The sequence below is a fragment of the Heterocephalus glaber genome, unplaced genomic scaffold (assembly GCF_053883595.1).
Source record: "Heterocephalus glaber isolate CG9 unplaced genomic scaffold, H.glaber_assembly_v1.0 deba00001600, whole genome shotgun sequence".
Classification (NCBI taxonomy): Eukaryota; Metazoa; Chordata; class Mammalia; order Rodentia; family Bathyergidae; genus Heterocephalus; species Heterocephalus glaber.
Window position 1 is genome coordinate 37893244 of NW_028258372.1, and position 15096 is coordinate 37908339.

General features: G+C 48.5%; 1 protein-coding gene across 11 annotated transcripts in view; it reads left to right on the forward strand.

Moving 5' to 3' along the window:
• Nav1 (neuron navigator 1) overlaps positions 1–15096 on the forward strand; it is a 280922-nt gene that overhangs the window by 31605 nt on the left and 234221 nt on the right. The gene's annotated exons all lie outside the window — the stretch shown is intronic.

Sequence of the window (15096 nt, forward strand, 5' to 3'; positions counted from 1 at the left end):
GTCAATGGCACTTTGTTAAGACAGTCACAGGGTGCAGCTGGCGGTGGCTTAAGGGAAGCGCTGGATCCCCTCTTGATAACATGCCGTTTATCTGGCTTCCTGTTTCAGTGATTGGGATACCATTGGCTCGTTCAAATTCAGTGTGGAGAACCCTGTGGCCATTCTGCTTGCAAGAGCCCTGGGCTTGCCTTGGTTTTCATTTTGTGGGCTCTCTCTTGTGCTGCCCCGCTTGGTCCCCTGTAACTCACAATGGAGGAGGAGGACTTCAACAAAAAGGCAGAGCTCGGCCCCCTTGGGCCAAATATGCATGTGACTCCAGCTTGCTTATGAATTTTTAAAATTCCCCTTCCAGTTTGTTTAGTGCATCTTTATTCTTACTTTGAAAAGAAAGACAGGGAATGGCTGTTACTATGGACTTACTCTTCTGGAAGGAGCTTTATACCTATGTGCTTTCTCGGTTACTTTCTAGGGGAAGTTTTCAATCAATTTGTAGTTCTCTGGCTGTGTGGCCAACTCTGGATGATCTGGAAGCAAATAATGCCTCGTCATTCTGCCATGGTTTTCACGTTTGTAAAACGGAGTAGGGAAATACTTACTGTTGAAAGAATAGAGACGGTTTTTCAGATCTTTGCTCCAGCCTGTAGAGTACATTTCCTGAGCTTCCGTGCTAAGAGAGAAGCCCTAATCAGAACTATTTCAGCAGTTTATTTGATCTCCTTTGGGGCAGGTCTTACATTTTGCTTTGTATTTTAGATATTTGGGTATTTGTGCACATGCCTTATTTCCTTATGAATGTCTTCTAACCAAACACCCTATCTGACCACCTGTGACACCTGACACACAGTAGGCACTTTATAAATCTTTGCCCAATTAGTAAGTCTGGCAGGGCATGTTGGCGCAGGCCTGTGATCCCAGCAATGGGGAGGTTGAGGCAGGAGGGTCGACACAAGTTCGAGGCCAGCCTGAACTACATAGTGAGACAGCTCAAAAAAAAAGAGAAAAAACAAAAAACCAAATTAGTAAGACTGGAAAAAATCTAAGTGCCACCTAGAGGCCTCCTATCTCACTTAAATGCCCATTTAATCATTCATTTATTCTTTGGGAGTTGCTTGATTTGTCCCCCCAACACCCCCCCCCAAAAGTGGCCCAATAATGAGGCTGATTTCTGGGATCTGCTGGGATCTGGCTTCCCTGGTGACACAGGGATGGTGTTTGTCCTCCCCTCCCCTAATATGACCCTACCCCTTGTACTGCAGTTCATGTGATCCTCTGCCATGCACTCAGCTTTGGCCCAGTAGAGAGTGGCCCAGAGTAAAAAGCCTCCTGTTCATCTTTTCAGATTTGTCTCTCCATCTATTTTCAAACAATGTCACTTCCCCTGTCTTTTAAAGTTCTTTTGAATTCTTAAAGGGTTTGTTTATGAAAAACTAGAATATTAAGTGGAAAGGATCTCCACCCTCCCCAGCCCAGCCCTGCTCATCGCCCCTCCACAGCCTAGAATGAAGGCATCCTGAAGGAAGGGCTGGGCTCCTGGCCACACAGCTGTGGCCTCCCTGCAGACGCCAGCCTGGAGCGCAGGTCCTCTGGCTCCCTGTCCACAGCAAATTGCCTCCTTGCACTCAGCTTTCTCTCCCTGGTGTTTGTATCCACAGATCTCTGCAGATGTTACTTAGCTGTTAGCAAGAGTGGGGAACTGAAAAACAGCAAGGGGTAAGAAAAGTTGTGTCTGTAATAGAACCAACTACCAGCTTTAGTCTCTGGAACATGGAGATTTAAGGAATGTGGCAGTAGTTGGCAAACACTTCATCTTTCTGGCCCCTAGTTAATAGCAACAAAAACAACCAAAAAATAAAAACACTTTTAGTTCCTTCTTTGATTTAAAAAAATAAAAAACCACCAACTTCTGAAGTGAAAACACCCTCCCCAGTAAATAGTTTCCCTGTTCCTTCCACCTCCTTGAGAGGCTGACTCAGACTTGATTTCCTCCAAAGGGCCTGGGATTTTGCTTTCCAGCTTCCTGTGACTCTTGAGGCACGAGGGGAGGCAGGATGGCCGAGACCAGGGCACTCTGATGAGTTGGTGGATGCGGTTTAGCTTCTCACACTTGTCCTGTGTAGTCTGCCTTACCATCCTCATCAAATCTATTTGCTGTACTTAATTTTAATATGAGATGCACTAAATCAAAGGCGCTGATGCATGTGCTTCTGCCAAGGACCATTAATAACAAGATGTTTCCACTTCAAAGGACTACAAGTCCATTCTGATGCCCAGTCCTCAAATGCTCTGAAATTTTTCCTAAGTGAAATTGTTTCTTAATCTCCCTTTAGAATTGTCCAGTTGGTGTGTAGAAACAAAAGTGATTTTTATATGATAATCTTGTACCTCTGGAATAGTTTGTGTGTGGATTATTTGGGATTTTCCATACATAGGATTGTGTCAAACTAATGGTTTTACTTCTTCCTTTCCAATTAGTTGTTCTTTTTATTTTCTATTCTTACCTGAACTTTCAGTACAATGTTGAATAGCAGCAGTTAAAGCAGCCATCCACACTCTTGTTCCTCATCTGAAGGGGAAGTTTTAGTCTTTCACCCTTGAGTTTGATGGTAGCTGTGGGGTTTTCATAAATGCCCTTTGTCATGTGGAGGAAATCCCCTTCTCTCTCTAGTTTTCCAAGTGTTTTTATTGAGAAAAGGAATTGGCTCCTATCAAATGCTTTTTTAGGGATCACTTGAAATGATCATGTGATTTTGGTTTTTTCTTCATTTTATTAATGTACATTTTTGAATGTTTATTTATTTTTATTGAAATTTTTTTTTTGTACGAGAGATCGAACTCAGGACCTTGCACTTGTGAGGCAGGCGATGGAACCACTGAGCTAAATCCCCATCCCCTAGATTATTTTTCTTATGTTGAACCACACTTGCATTCCTGGGGTAAACTACCGTATATTATATTCTTTTGTATAATATACACACGCGTAATATCATGATTATTTTCTGTCTCTCTGTCTCGGTCTCTCTCTCTCTCTCTCTCTCTGCTTAGGGCCTTCTCACTGAGCTACATCTCAAGACCGGACTGTGGACTGAACCTCTGAAACCGTGAACCACAATAAACCTTTTCTCCTTTAAGTTGTGCATATCAGCTACTTTGTCCCAGCAATGTACATTTTAAATACTTTACCACTTTAAAATGCTTTTAAGGCTACTGTCCAGTGGCATTAAATACATTCACAATGTTGTGTAAGCATCATCACCATTCATCCCCAGAACTTTTTTAATCTTCCCAAACTTAAAGAATAACGCCCCATTTCTCTTCCCTCTGGCCCCTGGAATTTACCATTCTACTTCCTTTCTCTGTAAATTTTGTGAACACTTTGTAATAACTAGAAAGTCAAGGCTCCAGCCATTCCAGGGCTAAAAGGCCTCATCTTCCTGTATTCCAGACAGTCTCCCGCCAAGTCCCCCCCATCGGGACATGACTGGCCCAGAAGCAGAGATGAACCAATTCCTGGTCATCCTGAGGCTCATCCTGAGACCTCAGTGAGAACTTCATTTCCCCCAGCCCCATGGTTCTTCATCTTGGTTGTGCATTGGCATCACCTGGGGAGCTTTTAAACATTACTGAGTCCTGGACTCATCCCCAGAGACCCAGCTTCACTTGGTTTGGAAGGCGGTTGTAGTATCTGTCATTTTAAAATCTCCCTTGGCAATGCTGATGCACTGTGAAGGTTAGAACCACTCACAGCTGAGCTGATTTACTCTCTGGAACTCTTGACTGGTCACAGCTTTTAGTGATGCAATTCCCTCCCCATCTGGTCAGTAATACTGACCCACTTTACATCCCTTCCCTGGTTGTAAAATCCATTTATAAAGCAAGTAAATAGCAACTTCTGTAGAATGAAACTTTCAGTGTCGTGTAGTCCCTATGCCCTCACCACCTTCAGAAGAACCAAGTCTGTAAAGCTCCCTTGCAGGGCTCCCCCAGCTCAGATGCCTCTGCTGCTGGGGAACCCTAACAACAGTGTGTTGAAATTGTCTCGTTCCACATTTGGACACTGCTGTCTTTCGGAGTTCTTCCTTGTGTTATTGAATCTGTCATGGGTGTGACTTCCACCCGCTGGCAAAAGATACCGAAAAATTAGGAAGCTTCACCAAAATTTATCTCCAGATAAAATTAGGGTTTTTGACATAAGCCACACAGAATATGTGAAATTGCCTGCCAAAAATTAGCCTTTTGCAGTTTGGAAACATCCACCGTGTGTCTGTCCCCATGTCTTCTTCCCCTGGTCAGCAACCCTGTTTCCTTCAGAGCATTACTGGGGGGCATTCTCAGGGATTTTCAGCGAAAATGTATGATTGGGAATCATGAAATGAGTTGGACTTGGAGTCCAAGTTCAAATCTTGACTCTGCATGTGAAGCCTAGCCCGTGGTGAGTTTTGGCAGCAGATATTGGCAGTTGAATTTATGTCCTGCACATTGGCACCATTTTCGCTGTGTGACATTAGGCAGACTTTTTTTTTTTTTTTTTTTTGGTACTGGGGATCGAACTCGGGTCCTTGCACTTGTGCAGCAGGTGGTGAAACCACTGAGCTAAATCCCCGGCCCTAGGCAGACTTTTAAGCCTTTCAGAGACTCAGTTTCTTTCCCAAGAAAAGTGCAACAGAAATGTCTTGCCTTACTGTTAGGGTGTTTCCCCATTTGCCAGATCTCTCTTCGTTTCTTCCCCCACCCTGTCTTCTTCCTCCTCCCCTTCTTCCTCTTCCTCTTCCTCTCCTCCTCTTCCTTCTCCTCTCTTTCTCTCTGTCTGTGTCTCTCTCTCTCTCTCTCTGTGTCTCTCTCTCTGTCTCTCTGTTTCTCTATCTGTCTCTCCCTCTGTCTCTCTCTCCTGGCGATTGACCCCAAGGCCTCTTATATACACTGGGTAGTGCTCTACCACTGAGCTACATGCTTGGCTATTTAAAATTTTTTTTTTTTTCTGAGGCAGGGTCTCTTTAAATTGTCCAGGCTGCCCGAAAGTTTGGAATCCTCCTGGCTCAGCGTCCCCAAATACTGAAATTGCAGGCATGCACCATCATACCCGGTCCAGCGTGCCTGTTCATTGCCCCTGCCTCCCGCCTTGTACTCCCTACCCCGCAGTGCTCGAACACCATAGCGATGCCAAACAAAACGGCAAGTGTGGTGACCACAATCAGAGCGATTGCATAGATCAAGTGAGGCAAGGAGAGACCTGCACCAGTCCCTGGAGTGCTAGAGCTGTGTGCTCAGTAAATGACATGTTCCCATTCCCGTGCCATTCTTTGACTCGTCACCCGTGGAAGAAGTGACAGTTTATCTGCACTGTGTCCAGAAGTGCAGCACTCTGGCTATGAGCCCCCAGGCACAGGCCATCCAGGGCAGATCAGCAAGTGTCAGGCAGAGCAGTTCTTGTTTTTCATTTGCAGATAGAAAATCTGAGAACTGGGCTGTGTGGGGGCATCTGACTCTATCGTCCGCTCTTTGTGTTTATTATGGCATCGTTTCTTTGGTTCTGCTATTATCTAACTCTTTTGTAGACTTCAAGCATAGCAGTGTAAGGATGGGTCTTCGATAAATTATTGCTAAAGTCAATTTCCAGTGCCTCTTTTCCCAGCTCATTGGTGCAGATAATTGAGTTGACTGGGAAGGAGTAGCTGGTTCTGGGCAGTGCCAAGACGCCAACTGTCCTCTTCCTCCTTCCCTTGAACAAAGGGCAGACAGCTGATGAGACACACGGATGGGAAGGCGCCCAGCCAGGACCAGACTCGCAGCTGCCCTGTCTGCCTGTCCCTCCTCTGGGTGGCTCAGTAAGGTCGCCTGGCTCTCCCTCCCCAAAGCTCCAGGGGTGTGATTATGGGGGGCACTCACAGTGCTGCATGGTGGTTATTGGTCCCTTTGTGTCCACTGTCACCCTGGGCACTGGCGGCTTTACCCGCCCCTCCTACAGGGAGGGAGGAAGCTGTTGTGGGGGCTTGCATTCAGCGCCCAGAGGGAGGAACATAGAACATTTAGGGCGCTTCCAACACTGCAGGCTTTGTCCCCACAGAGGTTTACATTGAAAGCTGTCAATCAGCAGAGAAGGTAAAAGACAAGTACAGTGAACACCTAGGTTCACTGATTGTTAACATTTTGTGCTGTACTGCTTGAAATCTCTCTCTCTCTTAGAGATTATTTATACAGAAAGAGACAGAGACCATAGAAAGATAGATAGATAGCAGTGTCCCAAAACGTTAATAGTAAATCTAGATATTTATTGTCAATGTACTTACATGTTTACATGCATATAATGTTTTTCTGAGCTATTTAAAATAATTTGTTGACATCGCGACACTTACCCCTAAATACTCAGGGACATATTTTCTAAGAACAAGGACATTGTCCTACATAACCATCTTACTCACACAGAATAGAACTGACTTTAGCATAGTTATTACTATTTTGGGTCTTTCTGAGACAGGGTCTTGATGTATAGTCCAGGCTGGTCTTGAACTCAGCTTTGATATTCCCTCCTCAGCCTCCCAAGTGCTGGGATCACAGGCATGTGGCATCATGGCCAGCTTAGCAGAGTTATTTAATATTTGGGCCACACTCACACTCCCCAGTTGTTCCCTGAGTGCCCCATAGAGAGTGCTGTGTACTTCTTCCTAACCCATTGCCTGCTGTGTTGAGGCCTAAACTGAAGTTTTCTGTCCTGCAAGAAGAGAAATAAGGTCATCATCCCGCAAATTGGGATGGCTATTTCTTTATTTATTTATTGAGATGAGAGTCTTACTGTGTTGCCCAGCCTAAGCCATAGGCTCAAGGGATCTTCCTGCCTCAGCCTCCCAAATAGCTGGGATTACATGCCATCGAACCCAGCTATGAAGCATTTTCATTTGTATCATTCAGTTTAATGTTTACAGTAACTAAGAGAGCTAGATGCTAGTGTTCTCTCCATTTCACTAGTGAAAAAAAAATCACAGTTTAGAGAATGATCTAAGTTGCCCAAACAGTATGAGTCATTATGATCAGTGATGCTACAAGTCAGATAAGAAGTCTAGAAAAATAAGATACTCTACGTGTAAAAAGCCAGTGTCTCTCAAATTCCTTATCCTCTCTATTGGGTCTGAAGAGGTGTTAGAAAGAGCTATGCTGTTCTGCTTTTATCAGTGAGGAAAGTGCTGGGTGTGGTTGTGCATGCCTGTAATCCCAGCACTCAGGTGGCTGAGGCAGGAGGGTTGTGAGTTCAAGGGCAGCCTGGGCAATTTGGCAACAACCTGTCTCACGGGGGGGGGGGGGACATCAGATGAGGCAAGTGGGACTGAGGCCTTCTGAAGCTGAGATTAAAGAATATTTACATAGCCAGGTGAGGTAGCGCACTCCTGTAGTACCAGCACTCAGGAGGCAGAGGCAGGAGGATCAGGAGTTCCCAGCCTGGACTACCTAGGGAGAACCTGTCTTTTAAAAAGATTTTTTGGGCCGGGGAGTTACCTTAGTGGTGCCACCGCCTGCCTCGAGTTTGATCCCTGGTATCCCCCCCCCAAATAAAAAGATTCTTTGTTTGCATAGTCAAGATAATGTAAATGACATCTACCATAATCTGTAAGCTAAGTTCAATATACTCAGTTGCATTTGCTGGGCCATTAATAAAATTTGGGTTGACTGAAACAGGAAATGTGGTCAAGGAGAGGGAAGAGGAGGGTCTTCAATCCCTTCATCTCATGCAGCAGGATTCAAGAGTTTGTCAGAGTATCGGGAAAGAATTCTAAGATTCAAGTTGCAAAATCAAAGGAACTAAAGTCCAATCAAAGGAACTGAAGTTAACTCTGGGAAGCTGAGGCAGGAGGATCTCATGTTTGAGCCCAGCCTGAGCAACTTAGTAACTTAGCAAAATCCTGTTTCAAACCAACAGGGCTGGGACTATTGGTCAGTGCAAAGGCCCTGGGTTCCGCCCCCAGTACCACCTCACACTCCCCCCAAAAAAGAAAGAGTAGAGAGTTGAGTAGTGTAAGTGGGCTGTCCTTATCTATTTTGGCTGTTAACAATACATACTGGCTAAAGGTCATGCAGAGGGAACAGAGCTATGTGTGTGTCATCCAGGGCTTAGATGAGCAACCACCAAAAGAGCTAATGACGGAAAACTGTTTGGACAATGGAACAAATAGGAAGGTGGAACAAGAAACTGTTGCTTGTCACCCAAAGGTCTTCTGTACCTTCGGGGGACCCCACTCATAACAAAGGTGACAGCAGCGGGCTTTGAATTCAGGCATCCTGGGGAGGGCCATCCAAGGCGTGGCCCTGGGGAATCCCCCTGCAATGCCAAGCGCGGCCAGAGAGGGCGCTCTTAAGACCTGGGAGCTGCAGGCAAATTACTGGGAAAGGAGAACGTTTTAACTTTAAGCTTCCAAATACAGTGAATTTTTTTTTTTTTTTTTTGGTACCGGGGATCAAACTTGGGACCTTGCGCTTGTGAGGCAGGCAGTATAGTGAATTTTTTTGAAATCTAAAGTTAAATATGGGGGCACTTGACATAATGGTACATTTACAGATGTTTAATTAAATCTTGATTAATTCCAGTTCTGCAATTTTATATTTGTAAAAATAGGGACCCACGAAACTTTCTTCTGTTGGCCCTGGGCCTTCTGTGTGGGGAGCAGGGCCCTCCTTCCTGGGAGGAAGGTGCAGGTGCGAAGCTTTGCTGGGTGGTTGAGACCACCTCACCCTGGGTCCAGGTCAGAGCCTGAGTCTGAGGGTGGGGCAAAGCCTGATTGACATCCCCTGACCAAATTCCCTCCACCCATGGTCACCCTTCCTTGGGCCTCACTGCAGAACTTCCTCCTAGGGCATGGTCCAAGCCAGATGCTTTCCTAGCCAGCATCTCGCTCAGTTTTGCAGCTGGGCGGCCCTGGGAGCTGGGCGGGACAGATTTTCTCTTCACAGATGGTGAGGCTAAGCGGCTTGCCAAAGCCACACAGCTTCAGTGATCAGGTAGGGGACTCTCGTCCTGTCCAACACACCCCAGGGCCACACAAGGCCGAGGTGGCCCCTGGCACCTAACCACAGACCCTATGTCTGTTATACAAATGCAGAAGTCATACTGAGTATTATGAATTGTGCTATTGCACTTTTTTTTGGTTTTTTTTGGTACCGGGGATCGAACTCGGGTCCTTGCGCTTGTGCAGCAGGTGGTGAAACCACTGAGCTAAATCCCTATTGCACTTATTTTGACAGGCTGTAAGATTTATTTTATTTATTTATTTGGTGCTGGGGACTCAACACCCAGGCCCTCAACATGCTAAGCAGGTGCTGAAGTATGCCCCCCTGTCCAAGACTTATTTTTCAATAAAAGCTATTTGAAAATACATCATTAATTTTATCATCCATGCTCATTTTTGTCCATGTAGTCAAAGAAACAATATAAAAGCGTGCATTTTGAACTCTGTCTCTTATTTTCTCATCTGATTTGGAAGTAACTGTTGTGAATGAGTTTAGGCTTGTGTTAGGCTGATGACCCACTGAATACTCCTTGCCAAAATGGTTTGAAAGTCAGGAGCTAATGAACTGGCCCCTCCCACTTTGCACATCTCTTGTGAAGTCCGATCTATCACCCTTTACTGAGTGTGATCACAGATGCCACATCACGCCCGAGTCATCTCCCACTTCCTCTTGCTGGGTCTGGCCACAAAGAGATGACAGTCAGCAGGGCGGCCCAGAAAGTGACTCCAGGCCTGGGGTCGGGGAGCTGTGGGCAGTGAGTGGGAAGGGCCACCGCCACACTGGCTGCAGGAACTGTCACTCCTGCACCTACATGCATCGCAGACAAAGGCCTCTGTGTCTGAGGTGGCAGTGCTGGGGTCAGATGCTGTTGGGCTGGCATGCGGACAGCCTAGGAGAGAGAAGCTTGTGAGGCCTCGTGCAGCAGGCACTGAGCACGGAGTTCCTGGCTGGGTCCTGGCACACAGTGGGGGCCCAGGAAACACATTCAGATCAGCTCCTCAGGGGTAAAGGACATGTTTAAGCTTCAGCCCAGCTGAGGGACAGCCCACAAGAGAGCCCTCTGACCCCTCTGTTCCCCTTGGCCACTTAGGGGCCACTCCTTGCTCCCTTGGCCTCCTCCTGATGATGTGCCTCTGAGGTCGGTAGTGTGGTGGAAAATGGACAGTCTTTGCAGTCAGTCTGATTCTGGTTCCTACAACTTCTGGGAGCTTCAGCTCCAGCCTCTGTGGAGGGAGGCGGTAATACTACCCTACGGCATTGAGGACAGGTCCTAGAACATCTGAACACCCCTGGCATACAGCTAATGCTGGCATTGTCACCACCTTGCTCTGGTGCCCCACAGCTCATGTCCCCCTGTGTGAATACTTGGTCCTCCAAGGGTCTGGGTGGGACAGGAAAGTGACTGAACAAAGTCAGGGATGCTGCAGACGTTCAGCTCCCAGCCCTGCAGACGACAGTTTTCTCTATCAGCAGAGGGGAATTCGGCCCTGCCTGAGGATCAGAGAGGTGGTCCACTCTAAGATTTATGGTCCCTCCCTGCCCCTTGGGCTCTAGACTGCAGACCCCTGAGGGTGATGGGGGGCCGAATGGCCTAGGGTTTTGTTTGGCACAGCCTGCCTGTTATCTGGCCAGGCTGTTTCAGGGCAATATAAATAGCACTGGCTTCAGAAGGAGGAGTTGAAGATGTGGCTCAGGCAAAGGATATGGGAAGGTGGGAGATTTGAAATGATGAACTCCAGGCTTATGGGCCAAATGACAGGCAGGGGCCATCTCCATGGCAATGGGACACCAGAGAGGGCTTGGCCTGGATGCCTTTGTGGCAAAGGCCTCACTTAAAAAGTCAAAAAGAGCCCAGGCTAAGTGGGCCACGGTGCAGGACTGCCTGCTCTGTTTACTTCTCTCTGCCTCTGCAGAGAGGGCTGGGCTGCTGCCTAAAGCCATCCCAGGACTGCATGGTGGCAGGCCTAGGGGCACAGGAAAGGAAGCAGAGGGTCTGCTCACCTGCATGGCCTCCCCAGACCTACATGCTGGGGGCCAGACTTTACCTCCAGCCAGGAGGGAAATTTTGCTGCTTTTCTGTTACTCTATTTTAACTGAGATCTAATTTCCAAACAGTGAAAGGCACAGATCATAAGAGTCCAGTTTGACCTGTTGTTTGTTTTGTTTTATGGTCTTAGTGGATGATCCGGAGTCTCAGGCATGCCAGCCAAGCACTCTACCCCGAGCCATGCTTGCAGCCTGCTTGATGTGTTTTTGACAAATGTGTATACGCGTAACCCACACCCTAACCCAGATATAGAACATTTCCATCAACCCGAAGTTTCCCTCCTGTTCCATTCGTTAGTGCTCCTCCTCCACCAGCCACTATTTCATTGTGATTTGTAGCACCAGAAATTAGCTTTGCTTGTTCTTGAACTTCATATGAAAGGAATCATGTTGTATGTTCTATTTTTTTTTTTTTGGTACCAGGGATCGAACTCAGGTCCTTGGGCTTGCGAGGCAAGCGACGGAATCACTGAGCTAAATCCCCGGCCCTGTATGTTCTATTTTGTATCTGCTGTCTTAGCTCAACATAATATTTTTTGAAGTTCATCCATGTTCAGTAATGCCTGCACACATGTGTTTGTGTGTGTGTGTGTGTGCGCACACATGCGCGCGCCCTACTGGAGCTTGAACCCAGGGACCTCTAAGCTCTCTGGCCCTCTTTACTCTTTCTTGAGACAAAGTCTTATGAAGTTGCCTAGGCTGGCCTTGAATTTGCAGTCCTCCTGCTTCAGCCTCCTTCAGAGCTGGGATTATAGGTATGTGCTGCTTTGCCAAGCTATTTTGTTCCTTTTAATTTCTGATGTATAAAGGTACCACAGTTTGATTATAGTGGATCCCTTTAATCATGCTAGGATTCGTCCCTCTCAAGCAATGCTAGCTTACCTGTCAGGAAAGTTCTTGAGCTGCTAAGCCCCCAGTGGAATCTTGAAGTCTGAAGCGTCCCCTGTCTTTGTCCCTGAGCCACTTCTCATTTCTGTGGCTTCCACCTCTGCCTCTCACAGCCGGAAGTTCAGATGATTGGGAGAGAGGCTCCTCGTTTCCGGCGCTCTGTTCCCTGGCCTGAGTTGAGCCACATGTATTGATGGGCAGGAGAGTTTGGCCCTGCATGTGAAAATCAGAGAAGCAAACTGGATGTGGTGGTGCAAGCCTGTAATCCTAGTACACTCGAGGCTGAAGGAGGAGGACTGCTGTGAGTTCGAGGCCAGCCCAAGACACTGTCTCAGGAAAAAAAAAAAAAATCAGACGGCCCCAGCCTGCCCGTGGCGGGACGACTGCACTCCTGGGCAGCTCCAGGGTCTCCATCATTACACAGCTGTCTTCTCCTTGTGGTTTTCATATCATCTTCCCCGGTGTGTGTCTGGGTCCAACTTTCCCTCTTCTTTAAGAACCCAGTCATATTAGAACAGGGGCCTTCCTTCCTCCAGGAGGACCTCACCTTGATAAACGACATCTGCAGTGCCCTTTTGAAGATGGCCACTTGCTGGCTGCTATTCAACTCATAAGGGACCACCTGACTAAATGAGGTAATCCTTTGTGGTTGTGCTGTGATTTTAGTCTGAGGACCTGCTTTCAATTTCCTGTGTGACTGCATTCAGATCTCTCCTCTCTGGGCCTCAGTTTGCTCATCTATGACATGTGATCTCTGCAGTCTTTTGTGGACTTCTGATTCTGCCTCTGAGGCTCTGGAGAACTGTGGAGAGCTGTTAGGCCTCCAACAGATACGAGTGAGCCAGCAGGGACAACTAGCATGGGGGTGGGCTGGGGTCAGATGATGCTTCCTCTTGCTTCTGCCCCTCCTTTGGGTCTCAGCTTCCTTCTCCTCAGGGCTGGGATCCTCGAAAGCCATAAGCCTTCTCCCCCAACCCGTGTACCATGGCCTCTCACCTCTGGAGGGCTAGGAGGGACCCTGTTATAAATAGCACCTGGACTCAGGCCTTCTTCCTGTGCAGGAAGCGGGACGGCCTAAAGCGGGAGGAAAAAGATGTTTCCGAAAGAAAGGCCAGAAAGGGAGCAGGAGAGTGGGGAGCTGGCGCCCGCTGGTTCCCGGGTGCTGTAGGGAAGGCACCCTAGAGGCAGCTGTGGGGGAGGCCTGCGTGGGGTTAGCGGCAGCTTCCGGGGGTGGTATATGGTTCTGCCTGGGGTCTCCCATCCGAGAACAGCCAGGGACAAAGGCCCATGAAGGGTTTGGGCCGAGACACTTAAGAGTTCAGATCCAAAAGAGATGGTTCCAAGTGCCACGTTCATTCATTCTCTGAACGTTTGCTGTGGCTAGCACTGTGCTGGGTGCTGAGGACAAGCAGTATGAGGCCCTTTGTATAAACAACACTCTGACAAATAAGCCACCAGTGACACCCCAGTTGTCATCAGTACAGTAGGGGACACCAGGGCAGCGGGAGGACAGTAGGGGGCTGTCACCACTTGGTGGGGACAGGAAAGCTCCTAGGAGGTGAGTTCCCCACCTGAGCTTGCAGGATTTCAGTCAGGCAGGGGGTGGAGAGTTGGGGGACTTTGTGCTGAGACACGATACCCAGCATCCATAACACTAAGGAGGAAAGGTTTATTTTTGGCTCAGTTTATAGAGGTTTTAGTCCATCCTGGCTGACTCCAAGGCAGGGCGACATGGCAGAGGAGAAAGAGCTTATGACATGGTGACAGGAAGCAGAGAGAGGTCAGGGGAAGAGAGAGGGAGATAGCCCGGTCCAGGCCACACGCCCAGTGACCCCCCCCTCTTCCCCCAGGCTTCACCCCAACATCATATTTAGCTATAAACTCATCAGTGGACAAACCCACTAACCCACTGAGAAGTATCACGCCTCCATGATCCAGTCACCTCCCCAAAGCCCCATGTATGAGTGCCTGAGGCTTTAGGAGGACATCTGGATACAAACCCAACTGCCTTTCCTGACCCCTCATTTGTCCTTCCTGGGTCGGCAGCAGAGGACTAAGGGCAGCTCTTGCCCTCCCCAGACCAGTCCGTGTGCTGTCCCCTGGACTGTCCATGCACCCTGGAGAGAACTCCCCTCTTCCTGTCCTGTGTTGAAAACAGGAGGGTCTCCAGTGCCTGCTCACCTCGGAACCTGAGGAAATCCTCCTTCTTCCCTGCAGAGTTAGAGGCTTGGTTCTGCTGAGCCTTCTGCAGTGGCAAACGTCCCTGGCAAGAGCTCAGGCCAGTGGGCGGGCCCCTAGTGTGCAGGACAACTGTGAGTCACCCAGGGACCCCGCAGTCCTGACTCCTGGTTCCCCAGCCCTTGCTAACCCTGCCAGACCACAACAGCCCCACCCCTTCGTGGCCAGAGGGGGCCACAATGAAAATAGGCTGCTGCTTCTGATAGGAAACCCCAGAGCTGTCTGCTTTGGTTCCAGGATGAGATTCCTTTTCGTTCCCACGCCACTGACAGTGATGTTGAAACGCCACATTTCAACCCTCAGATCCAAGCAGGGTGGTTTGTGATTAGTACGAAAGCCAGGATCTCAGGGCCTTCAAAGGGGCCTGGGTGAATTTCAGCCTCTGCGTTCCCTCTTTATGAAAGCGCACAGTGATTTTGGAAGAAAGATCAAGGTTGGCATCTTGTGCCTGAGCCCAGCCCGCGGGACAGCGGTCAGAAGCATCCCGATGACAGTGTGCCCCAGACGCAGCGGGGCAGGAGAACTAAGGTCAGAAACCAGCCAGCCATTTGTGGCTCGTGTGCTCCGCCTCCCTGCTGATGACCCACTGCTGCGATCTTCGTCTGTCTTCTCAGCTCTCAGGTGGGTTGACTGAGGCCCGGTCTGCCCATGCCACTTGGACTGGCAAAGTAAACTAACTAAAGCCCAGGAACCTCTGGCTGGGATAAGGCCTTTACTGTGACCTTGCTGAGAAGTGCCCGATGGGGGCTTTGCTCTGATAGGAGTGGGAGGGAGGGTTGTAGAGAGACGGGAAGGCTGCTCTCTGTGGGGTTTTCTGTAGAAGGCAAAAGGACTCCGAGGGAGCCAGGGAAGAGAAGCTGAGTGTGTGAGGCAGGCGCCTGGACTGGCAGAAGGAGGAGGCCTGGCCTTGCAAAAAAGTAGTGTGTGTGGGGT